This window comes from Passer domesticus, chromosome 2 (genome assembly GCF_036417665.1).
Source record: "Passer domesticus isolate bPasDom1 chromosome 2, bPasDom1.hap1, whole genome shotgun sequence".
In the NCBI taxonomy this organism is placed as follows: Eukaryota; Metazoa; Chordata; class Aves; order Passeriformes; family Passeridae; genus Passer; species Passer domesticus.
This window is the reverse complement of record NC_087475.1, coordinates 43,128,290-43,140,631: the sequence shown is the minus strand read 5'-3', so window position 1 is coordinate 43,140,631 and position 12,342 is coordinate 43,128,290. Positions and strand designations below refer to the sequence as shown.

The 12,342-nt window shown below is 37.4% G+C and overlaps 1 protein-coding gene across 2 annotated transcripts in view; it reads left to right on the top strand.

Moving 5' to 3' along the window:
* GPC6 (glypican 6) overlaps positions 1–12,342 on the top strand; it is a 724,766-nt gene that overhangs the window by 35,862 nt on the left and 676,562 nt on the right. The gene's annotated exons all lie outside the window — the stretch shown is intronic.

The window sequence follows — 12,342 nt, the reverse complement described above, 5'->3', positions numbered from 1 at the left end:
CCTTATAATATAGAAACTTATAAACTCTCTATTCCACCAATTTACTTTTCTCTTTTGCTATAGTATGGATTTTGTATGCTTTTGGTTTTCATTTAAACTGTTCCTTATTTTTGTTTAATTTTTCGCCCTCATCAGCCTGGTATCTTGGCTGTCTAGTTAAAAGAGAAAAGGCCTAAAAAAACCAAAATTGAAGAGGACCAATTTCCTGTGGATTTATGTCCCTTGGTTAATAATTGAATTACAGAGGTCTTCTTTTATCTCTGAGTATGCATATATTCTGGTGATGGTATGCTGGCTGCCACACTTGACAGCAGAAATGGGCTGATAAGATTGTTAGCACCCTGCATGTTAATACAAGGATCCTGGTCTCTCTTCTCTCCAGCAGCTGCTGCTTTCAAAATTTATAAGAGTATAACTATCTTTGAGATTTCTACCTCCTCAGTCATATTTAGTTGAAATCAGGCTACTTAGTTCAGAAATTACAAGGAGAGGACACACAGACTGTGTTATATTGTTGCTCAGTCTTGTTTCCATAGGAAACCAGGCTAAAAACAGCCTGAAAAAAGTCAGCTTTATCTTTTGCTAAAAAAAAAAAAAAAAAAAAAAAATCCCCTCCCAATTTGAATGCTGTAGATCATAAGATAGTTGAGGACACTCAGGAGAAATTACTTTAAGGTAAATTAGTTTTATTGTATACCTAATCACATATCACCTTCTGTTAGAAAGAAGCTTTTCACCTGACCAGGAGTAGGTAGGAGTAATCCAGCTGTGGAAAGCCTTTCCTGCTCACATATTTCCATGTGTTCTCCCATGGATGAAGCCTGACATTGTGTTACATGCATCTATGAGGAGGAAAAGTAGAGGAAGGAAGGGAGGACTACATAAAGGTAAAACATTGTTTCTTCTCTACCTGCTGTTGAAGACACAGATAAGTCTTTTCTTCTGCCTGCACTCTGCCTCTGTTCAAAGCTCCATTTCTCTACAGGTGTGCAGGGAACATTATTAAACTAATTGGAAATACATGATGAAAGAAATCAAAGGTACAGCCTTCCAGTTTCATACTGCAGCAAGAAAAAACCTTGGTTGTAGAATTTAATATAATACATATGTCAAAATGAAAGAAGGAATATTTGCCTAATCCTAAAAGACCTATCAAAATGCAGCATCCCACAGAGATGCATGATTCGGGAAAGAGGAAATTCTAAGAATAGTTTGACCTCAGAATACTATTATATACAAACCAGTGTGGAATTGTTTAATAACATTACTTTGGACATCTCACGTCATATTTTCAGGATAAAAAAATAAAAAAAAATTACCATTAAAACAATTTTTAATGGTAAAAATGAAACTGAATTAAATGCACTCAAAGTCTATTTGCCAAATACAAATAAACCAATAAATCAATAAATCAAAGTAGAACAGCTTAACCTGATCACTACAGAATTTGAAGACTTTTGGTTTGGCAGGCTTATTAGCACTTGTCTAAGTGCTAATTTCTTCTGTGTTTTTTCCTGGGTACAACATCTTTTTTTTCTGGTCTGTTAGTGAAGTATGGAGTCTTTGGAGTAAGTATTGGTCACTCAGGTCTCACAAAAATAGCATACATTTTATGTTCAGTACATGTAACAAGCAAGCTGTACATAGACCAGCTTACTACCTACAAACACATGCAAACTAAAAGCTTAGCAAACTGAAAGCATGCCTACATTTTTAGAAATTCAAATAATGATTGTTTATATAGTAATACATTCAGAAGTATAAAGGTCTGAAAATTACCTAGTAAGTGAAAACACTCTTAAATTGAATACAGCCATAGATAATCCCCCTAATTGGTATTGGATGGGCTGAGTGCAGTTGGTTGTTTAAGGGTTAAGCATCAAGCCTCAAGTGAGTTGCAGTTACCTCAGCTCCTTCTGTAGGCAGTGGAGAGAAAGGGGCATCTCCAGAATATGGCTCATCCTTTGCTAAGTGTGTGACTGGCATGAGTGTGGGAAAGAGTGAAAAAGAGAGATAATCTTATTCTGAAGATAGGGAGAATTTAAAAAAATTGTCACTGCTTTTAAAGCATATGTTTCACCTTTAGAGCTGGAGTTCATACATGTGGTGAGTTTTTCTGTGACATCTGTAGCGTGTCACGTACAAGCACATTAAGATGTGTTTAGGCAGTGGCATAGGAACTGTGTCAGGTAAGGGGTTTTTTTCTATAGCATTTTGCAAATGGACCAAGGTTATGACAAGATGCAGGTAGGATATATCTTTCTCTCCAGGTTGCTCAGTGATAGTTTGATTGGCTTATTGAGTTCTAAAAAGCCTTTTCCTCTATTATTATTTAATCAAGCTTAGTACTAGCAAATATATTCAATAGCAGTTTTACTATCTGAGGAGCAGACTCTGATTGCTGATTCCCACAGTAACACATCCAAGAGATCACATTATGACAGACACCATTTTTATTTCATTGATTGAGGACAGTAATGAGGTCAAAATCATACGTCTAAAACTGGTTCATTTAAGCTTCTAATGAGCTGTGTGATGTGTAAGCTTTTTCCATGTCTTACAGTATAGACACTGTGCAGTAGGAAAAATACAGATAAGCAAAACATCTGAAAGAAGGACATAATTTTAAAGGCTTAATGTTTAGAATTTTTTAACCATTCTAGTAAATCCATGGTTGATGAAGTAGTAGTAACTTCAGTAACATGAGGCTGCAATGCCACGCTAGCTTGCAGCCAGAAATGATTGGCCACCATCACCCAAGGAAGGTAAGTGCACTTAAGCATGTGTTTATGGAGTTTGTTGGTGCCCACTGGTCACACTCTGTATGGTCAGGAGTGCCTGTTTGGAGACCTGGGAGGTGCAGATCAGAAAGCAATGCTGTTGTTGCAGTCTCATACAAGATGTGATTAAAGAGGTAGGAGATGCTCCTAGGACAACTGAGGGCAGGAAGCTTCCAGTACCAGGGAAACAAAGCCATGAAAACTAGCTCTGTGCAGAAGTATCACGTGCATGTTTTTATTCATTTACTTATCTGTGTGCCATTTTTAATAATTTTTCAAACTTTATTGTAAGATGTTACAACACAGGCCCTTACTTATTTATCCATTAAGAGACAAGTGTGTTCATTTACCAAATCAATATGTATGTAATTTTTCAGGTATATCACTCAGCTCTTACAGGTTTGCATTCCCTTGGTGTGCAGTTTCTAATGGGCTGGTATGCCAGTTATTGCTACTGAACTGAAATACATAAACTTTAGTATATTGCAGTAGAACTGCAGATATGTGTTACTTCGGAAGAGCTTGTCTTGAAACAACCCTTCCCTTGGTTTGGTATCTTGCTTCTTGAATTTATGGGGTGTAAAACAGTCTGTGAAATTAATTACAGCTAAAAGAATTGCAGTTCAGCTGTATTGTGTAGGCTAAAACCTGCATTTATCCATGCAATGTAACAGCTACCCAGGAAGTCTGGTCTGCTAGTCCCAAAATACTAATGGGTTCATTCAAATGTTCCAAATTCCATGAAGAACAAGACCAGAGACTCGTTTTGTTGGTATTTTATCTTAAAAGTAAGAAGATAGTAAAAGATCTGTATCTCTCCAGTCTTAATAGTTATAATAAGAACAATTAAAAAAAAGCCAAACCAAAGCAAAACCAACCACCAAGCCCACAGGCTTGAAATTTCTCCAAGTAGTAACACTGTCAATGTCACATCTGCCACTATTTGTCTTTAAAATTACTTCACCACAGTATTTTATTCTTTATTCTCTTCCCTTCCCATCACTGCTTTTTCCCTGTCTTCTAAGGAGATCTCAATCTCCTTATCCAAACTTTTTTCTAGCAGCTCGACCTGACATTTTTCTCCATAACTCATCTTTATACATTTTTTTAAAAATGTATTTCAGGTAGATATTCTTGACACATGTTGTTTTCCTCTCAAATGCCAGTTGTAGTGTGGATAACAAATTAAAAACTGTTTAAATTCATGTTGATAAATGAAAGTCAACAACTGTTTCCTTCACCTATTTTCTTTGGGTGATGGATTGTAATGCAAAATATATTAACTATTTCAGTACTGGGTTTCAAAACAATTACATTATGTTCCAATCCTGAAACCTGCTTTTTGCATTTAAAAAAATCCCATTGAATCAATGCCAAGTTGACTGTATTTAGCTCTTTGGAGAGGACTTCTGAAGGCCTGTCTTGCAATGTAGAGCCAGGCTGTCACTGTTTGTGTTATACATGCCTCACTGATTTTTGTGGGACCACAAGGCACTGGAAGATTTCTGTCCTTAGGCAGCATACTAGCCATTATTGCAGGACCATTCTGTTTATTTCAGCCTCTTCCTGTGCTTTCTGTGTCCAGGTTACCAGCCTGACCTGCCACAGAGGCCAAGCAGAAGTCATCCCCTTTCCTGAGCAGGGCCTGGACACAGGGCAAAAGGAGAGGAAGCAGCCAGTTCCATTGTGACAGAAAGCTGCAAGACCAGAAAAAGCCTGGCATTTTTGTGGTGGTGTTTTCCCCATTGCCAGTTTTTCTTTTTGAAAACTCATTAACATTGTAAGTTCATTTGCCTCTTTATCCTTGGCTCTCCACACTTGAAAGAGGAGAGGGAAAATTATGAGCATTTTGAGCCAAGCTCTCTCCAGGCCTGAGGAGAGGTCCAGGATGATTATGGATGAAGGTGGATGTGTTGGGTAGGGATGTAGATAGCCTGAATGTTTCCAGGTGTGGGGGATCCACCACTTCTCTGGGTAATATGTTTGAGTCTTCACCACCTCATTATCAATTTATTTTTTCTTTTCTTCTATATATTATGTAACAGCTCTCTTTTAATTTAAAACCTTTGCTCCTTGGGCTATTGTTACCAGTCCTACTAATGTCCTGATTAACCACAGTGGCTTTGAACGAGGGCACATTCAAGCACTGAGGGACTTCTTGGAGCATCTAGTTGTCAAATCCATTTCCACAGTGCGTGTCAGGAGAGAAATCTTCCAGAAAAGTTTGTGTTTTGTTCAGAGGCAGTAGTTTTTTTTTTCCTGCGGAATGCAAAAAGCAGCTTTGTTGACACATTTTGGTTTGCTGCTGCTCCAGAGTGTGAAGTGACAAGTTATCTGATGAGACCGGAGAGGAAATTTATAAAGCTATTGCATAGCAAATCTTTTCTGCCTTTTCTGATCTGATTTCAGTCTGGAATGGAATATCGGAAAAATTGCTGCATACTTAAACAACAGACGTCAACCAGATATAAGTTTAAAGATTTTTTTATGTGGAAAATTTATTGCCAAAATTTGAAATTCCCAAAAATAAAGGAATGCCGTAGAAGATTTTGAGCAATACAAAGGCTGAAACTTCCCATCTCCATTAAATAGCTCCATGAATTTGCTTTTAGCAGTGTCTCTGGAAATAATGAGAAATAACACAGAAGATTAATGACAGTGCCATTATCATAGTGCTGATTATAATTGGATACACATTAGAATAGCTTCACATTGTGATTAGCTGTTCAGATTAGGATTATTATAGGTTTAGAGTTTTTGAATTTTAAAAACTTTTACCATGGTAGTTAGTTGCTTTCTGTGACATATTTATCATAGGTTTACCAAAATTTAACAGAGAGAAGTGAAACAAAAACTGTTCTTCCTTTGTGCAGACTGCTGTTTTTTCATTTTCTGTTTATACACTTATAGAAGTGTCAGAGTAGTATACCAATAAAAAACCCTTTTGTATCATACATGTTAAAGACATTCGTAAAATCACTGCATGTCAAATCACTCTTAGTAACAATATCTACCAGCTGTAACAAGATTATTACAAGGCTTCTGTTAATGATTAGTCCACTTGCCAGCTCCTTTGAACTTACTTTTAACATGTGGATATGCACATGTAAATTTGTATTAGTAAAATCTTTCTTGGTTTCTAAGAATTGCTGGAGAGAGACAGAGTAAGAGAGACAGGTGGCTCTAATATTGCACAGTTTGTGTCTGAGTGTCACGTGTATGATCGGGGATATAATTTTTAATGTATTCAGCATAATACAAGGTAGATGTTTTTCAATAAACATGAAAATGCTTTTCTCAGATGTTTCCTTGCAGAATTTTAATTTAGTTGCTAGTAATTCCCTGAATCCTTTGGAAACCTGTATTTTTCAGCTACGTTAATCTCTACCACTCTGTTTTCAAACTCCTGTTTTCCAAGGGGAGTTCAGAAACACAGCAGAAAGTTTTAACAACCTTATTGGAAAACTAGTACTAAACAATACCATAAATTTTACCTATCCCCACCAAAGCGATGCTTCATATGAAAAAGTATAATAAACTGGTAATTCTTTAGTGTGAAGATACCATTTTTCTCATGCAAACTTGCTTTTGAATAGAAATACAGTCCTTCAAAGCATTTTTATTAATAGTTTGTTTATGTTCAGAGAACTATAGGGAATGTATATAAAGAGAATTTTAGAGATTTGTTAAAACACTGTATTACTAGGTCTTACCTCCTGAGTAAGCATGTCCAGGATCTACCACAGTACGAAGATTTTGTGGTCCCTTTTGTAAATATACTGTCATATTTTCAAAATAATGAACACATTTTGCCCACTTACATTTTTTTTATCCTTCATGCCTACCCCATTGTCGTGGTTTAGGAATGACATTCCAAGACATGAGCTGCTCCTCCCCCACCTTCCTATGGGAGACAAAAGGCAGAGATTATGGGATGAGATAATAAAAATATATTGGAAGCAGCAATGAGATAGGAAAACTATAATGGCAACAATATTATAACAAAAGTATACAAGGAGAGGTTGATTTACACGCAAAATTGCTCACCAAGCCTAGGACAATGAGAAACGATGGTGGACAGGCCCTACATGATCAGTTGCAAGCCATGCAGCTTCTTCTTGGAGGTGGGAGAGTCCCTTTCTCCTGTCCATGACACAGGGTGCTGTCAGATAACGCAATATCTTGTGTTATCTTGGCTGTGGCCAGATGGCTCCAGGCTGCACCCATCATGCCCTCTCACCCTGTACTTGGTTGAAATGAAGACATCTATTCAATCTATGTGGCTGTCAGACAAAACTATTCCAAACAGGATCCATTATGAAAGAGTATAGACTCTTCAATTTGTTTTCTGGTCCATGTACTCCCAAGATACTCCTAGCTTTTGTTTGGCAGCCTTTTTTTTTTTTTTTTCTTCTGCTTCATGATCATGTTGCCACCTCCTAATCTTCTGGGCTGGATTTCATAATGAGTCACCTAAAAGGTGAGCATCCTCTCTAAAACAGTAGTTGAAGAGGAGAGAAAAAGACGGACATCTAGTGTGTATGATTCATCCCACCTCAGATTTCAGTTTTAGTTCAGTATGAATCATGAGCTAAAGATACTCTCACTAAATGCAGAGAAACCCTTCATGACTGGCTGAGGCTAGACATCTTTTAGATGTCTGAGCTGGATCAGTTATGTATGATGGTCTGTGATAACTTCAACACAAAGACTTTCTTGCTTCTCTTGGCCACAAAGACAGCTTGCTTGTGCAAGGCAATAAATAAACCTGTGTGAAGTATTCTGCCAAGCAAAAAAGTTATGCAAGAGCCAGAGCATCATTGCCTTTATTCTTGCATCTCTCTTCCCTCTTCACAGGGCCATGTGGCACCAGCAATGCTGGAATTGTCAGTCTACTGAAAACATGATTGCTGTCAGATTTTGAAATAGCACACCACACTTCTAATAAAATATTTTTTTCTGTATATAGAGTTTCTCTCCAAGATTATTCTTGGGATAAAGTGGTGGATTTAACCTAACATGACAGCCTGCAAAGGGATACATGGGAAGATAGAATACTGCTATCATTCTGAATAACTGAATTCAATACAAAGAATCTGCATCTAGAACTCTCTGATGTTTTTCACAATTTTACAAATTTTTCAGCCTTACCGATGCCTCACATTGCAGAAATGTTTATGAGTTTTTCCTATTGCTTTATATATTATTACCAACATAAAATATACTATTTAAAACTTAAATAATTGTTAGACTGTGTAAAATAATGTTTTAACATCGGCAGATTTCAAATAAGTTACTATTTTTTTAAACTCTTGGAGAGCTCATTCTTGTCTCCAGAAGCCTGGCAGCTTGTTTAAACAGTGCCAGATTATTAACTAACTTCCCAATTAAAATCAGCACTTGATAGTTAAATGCTGATACTAAATTGATAACCAGTTATGATGTGAAATGACCTTGCAGGTTCTATACATAGAACAGTCTTCTTTGTACTTGATGATGACATTTTAAAGTATTGCTGTTTTAGAATTTGCTATATTAGAAGCAGGAACTTTTATTTCAATATTGAAGCATTCATTAGATACAGGAAGAATTTCCTGTAGAAATATAATATTGCAGATAAGAACTGTCTAGAACTGTAAGCACTTTAGGTTTTGAATAGAGAATATAATTCTTTTGGGCAATATTATGTCTAGGTCATCTAAAAGTTGTACACATACAAAAGAGTGCATCTTAAATATCAGTTAGCCTTAGAGCAGCTCATGATAAGGTAACTTTAGAAATCAGCACTTAGAAGAATAAACTTAATTCTTACATAGCAACCAAAAATAAGTCCTATCTAACTTGCAGTTACAAGAAATAATGATGTGTTGGTATTTCCCTTTAACCAGGCAAATGCTGTCATTCCCATATTAAAATGGTCTCATCTATACTATTCTAATTTTCCACTAGTTTGCAAATACTTGAAGACTAGCACATAGTTAAAAAAATCTGTAGCTACGATTTTTTAATCTCTTGTGCCCGGATGATGGCAGGGGATCAAGACAACAAAGCTTCATGACTCTTGTCTGTCAAGCGAGCTGTGGGAAGTCTCTGTAGCCACAGTCATCTGCACTTGAGAAGTAAAATACACAACCTTAAACCAGAGGTACTCAACCTTTCTAATTAGGTAGAAAATGCTTTTTAAAGGGCCCTAATGACTTCGTTAAGAGGCACCCTTTAGGTGAGCAACACTAGTAGGAACTAGGACAGAAGAGGGCTACAGAGCTGGAGATGTTCTCATGGCCATAAAATATGGTAACTTTTTCTTTATTCAGGTGTTTGCTTAAACCCCTTTGGAGTAGGTGGTGTCAATTTTAGCTTTTAAGTGTGACACCTGAGTAAAGTACTTTTTTCTGACTTTCCATCACTTTGCAGGTGGCAGCATCTGTTTTTATGTGGTGTCTTGTGCTCTTCACTCATAGAATATCCTTGGAAGAGATAAGAGTTGGAAGAGGCCATCAAAGTCCAACTCCTGGCCTTGCACAAAACCACCCACAAATCAACAGTGAAAAAGTCATCAAACCTTAGTCTTTTTATTACATGTTAAATGTGCTGGCATGAGATTCAATATGAGGTTTGTGAAGCCAGTGGGATCTCTCCAAGCTTTCCTGGCAGTGCTGATCTCATGGTTATAATTTCTTCACTACCATTGCTACAAGGTCACCTGGAATAAAGGTAATGTGAGCATTTCTGTCCTGATTGTAAGGAGAGCAGTGTGCACTGTGTACAAATGTTCTGTTCCCAGTTGTGGGTCATCAGCTTGTCTTTCATAGTAGTTGGGAGTGTTGTTTTGGTTGGCAGAGAGATGGTGTTCATAGGAGGTGATCAAAAACTGTTCTTCAGTTTCTATATGAAAAATTATTTTTTTAAGTTTGACACAAATTTGGAGTTTTCTCTTGTAACTGACCTTTGGTATGTGCAATTAAAAAGCTCTGCTTGTGCCAGGGTTTGTTTTTTTAAATTTCTTTTGAAAGTCCTAGTTCTTTTTATGCTTAGAAAAGAGAGCTGGTATGTTCTATGTGCTGGTTATCTTTTTTATTTTTATAAGTTTAATTTTAGATCATGTCCGTATCCATACATATATTATTCTGTATTGCTGTTTCATGGAAATATGACAGTACTTGTGCTTGGATTAATCAGCTCATCACTCAGTCATCACTCATAATTATGCACAGTAAAATAACTTCATGCATTTGCGTCTGCATTTTTTTAAAAAATCCATTTAAGCCCCAGGGTGAAGCCACAGCCTCCATAAAGATATGTTGCATGTCTGTTTAGAAAGAAGAATATTTAAATTCTGTTTAGTTTTGGGGGTTTTTAAGAGAGAAAAGTGTAAATATAGCCATACAGATAGAACCACAAATTTGTTTACTTAAAAAAGCTGAAGTATTACATGTTTTGGATAATCCAGATTGTCTGTCCAGGTGACTGAGAGTATTCTCAAGAGACCTGTTGAAAACAGTTTAAAAATATAACAAAAATGAATACAGTATTGATACAGAAAAGTATAGAAACAACTCTATAAGGGAAAGCACTTGACACTGACATTGGTGAAGCTGCAGAGTGCTTGTTTGTACTTTCCTCCAAGTGGACGAGCAGGCAAATTACTGGTAAGGGTGATATAGAACTGAGAGATGTGGAGACATACAAAATAGTAGGGATCATTCAGCATTACTTTTGTGGAAGAACGTTGCATCACTGAACTCTAAAAGTTTTCTGAAGGAATTAAAGGAGCATGCTGAGAAGTTTTTGTGTTATTAGTAATGAACAAAGAGAAGTGTTGTATCACCTGCAGGCAGGCCCGTGGACATCACTACGAGCTCCTACAGAGCAAAATAACTGAGTGGTGTGCTTATCTGCTTTAAGAAAAGCAGATAAGTTGGTCACTACTCTGGGAAGAGATAAACTGATATAGGACTGCCATGGTACTGAGGTTTGCATCAACAATAACAGAGAGGAATGAAGGAGAATACAAATAGTTTGACTGTCTTCATGAAAAAATATTTTGAAATAGTTTTTGTTTCAATTTTTGGAATTACTTTTGCTAATATCATTCTCATTATTTGGGATGTAAAATGCATGTAAGTTGGTGGAGATAATTCTCCAAGGAGCGTTCTCTTCTTTCTTCATATGGTAGTTTACTGTCCTTCCATGGTTTCAAATTGTAGTGAGATTTAAATATAGCAGGTATTTTACTGTAATCAAAACAGCAGTGGCTTCAGTGTAGCTGAAGAGATTGATGAAGGAGGTCACAGTTCCTGTAGTACAGAGGTTTATGTGCAGAGCTCTTCTACCCTTCCTGTACTTGCATATACGTGTCATGGAGAATGTTGCTGAGATGCCTTCTTCAATTCATGGCAGAGAAGCTTGTTGAAACAAATCCTAGGAGGGCACAAATTCTGTTTTTCTTGATGTTATGCCCTATGTTATTGTCAAGGTTGGACTTGAAGATCTAGGAGAGCTTTCCCAACCTTAATAATTCTGTAATTGTATGATTCTGTGATTATGTCTGTGGTGGTTTATAAAAACCAAATGGTAATTAATCTTCAAAGAAGCTGTTCCCCTTCTCCTTGCCCCTCTCTGGTGAGAGAGGGACAAAGGCAGAGACTATATGTTGAGATAACCTTTTTCTGAAAACAAACACCAATGGAATGAGAAAACACAGTATCGCAATAATATTAATAACAAATGTGTACAAGAGAAGGTGCTTTACACACAAAAAGTGTTCACCACCTCTACTTAGTTCTGTATGGCCGCCAAGACAAAAACAAGATGGTGGATGCTCTCCATTGCTCATGTTCCCCATCCCTGAGCCTGAGACAATGAAGAATAATGATGAACAAACCTCCCAAAAGCCAGTTTGTCCATTCTGCACCACCCAATTCTGGACCACTGGGCTTGGCTGTGGCTGGCAGTATTTGTCTTTCCTTATCTCCACTTGGATTCGGCTCCACCAGGCTTGGGCTTGTCTCCAGCTCTCTCTGTTCCCCATGTCTGTTTCCTGCACTGACACCCCAGGGCTCCCCTGGGCTCAGCTGTGTTTGCCACTTAGAGCTGTGTTCTTCCTGAGGGAAGTCTAAGGATGGGCAGCAGTGGGAGAAGAATGGAGTCTGCAAGGCTGGTAATGGCAGTTTCCCTTGGAAGAAAGAGGAATAAAATGGCACTGCTTCCAGGGCGTGCTCACTTTTTCTTCTCCCTGAAGCTATGCCTCAGGGATGAGTGGGTGGTATAGAATAGCAGTATAGCCACACCCACACTGTTTTAGGCTGTGGCCCTTCTTGGCAGGTGCAGGCATTCCTAGGACAGGTCATATATCATACCTGATCTAGGATTAATCTTGGCAAACCCAAATGCTTGTTCTTGTATTTCCAGTACTCACCTGTAATGCTAGCTGCATTAACCTTTATTCAGAAGTAGTACTCTTTCCTCATGTTCCTCCAGAAAGTATCTATCGGGAAAAAAAATTCTGTTTTTTGAAGCGTCCTTTGCACTTCAAATTATTGTCTTCAAATTCATTACAAGA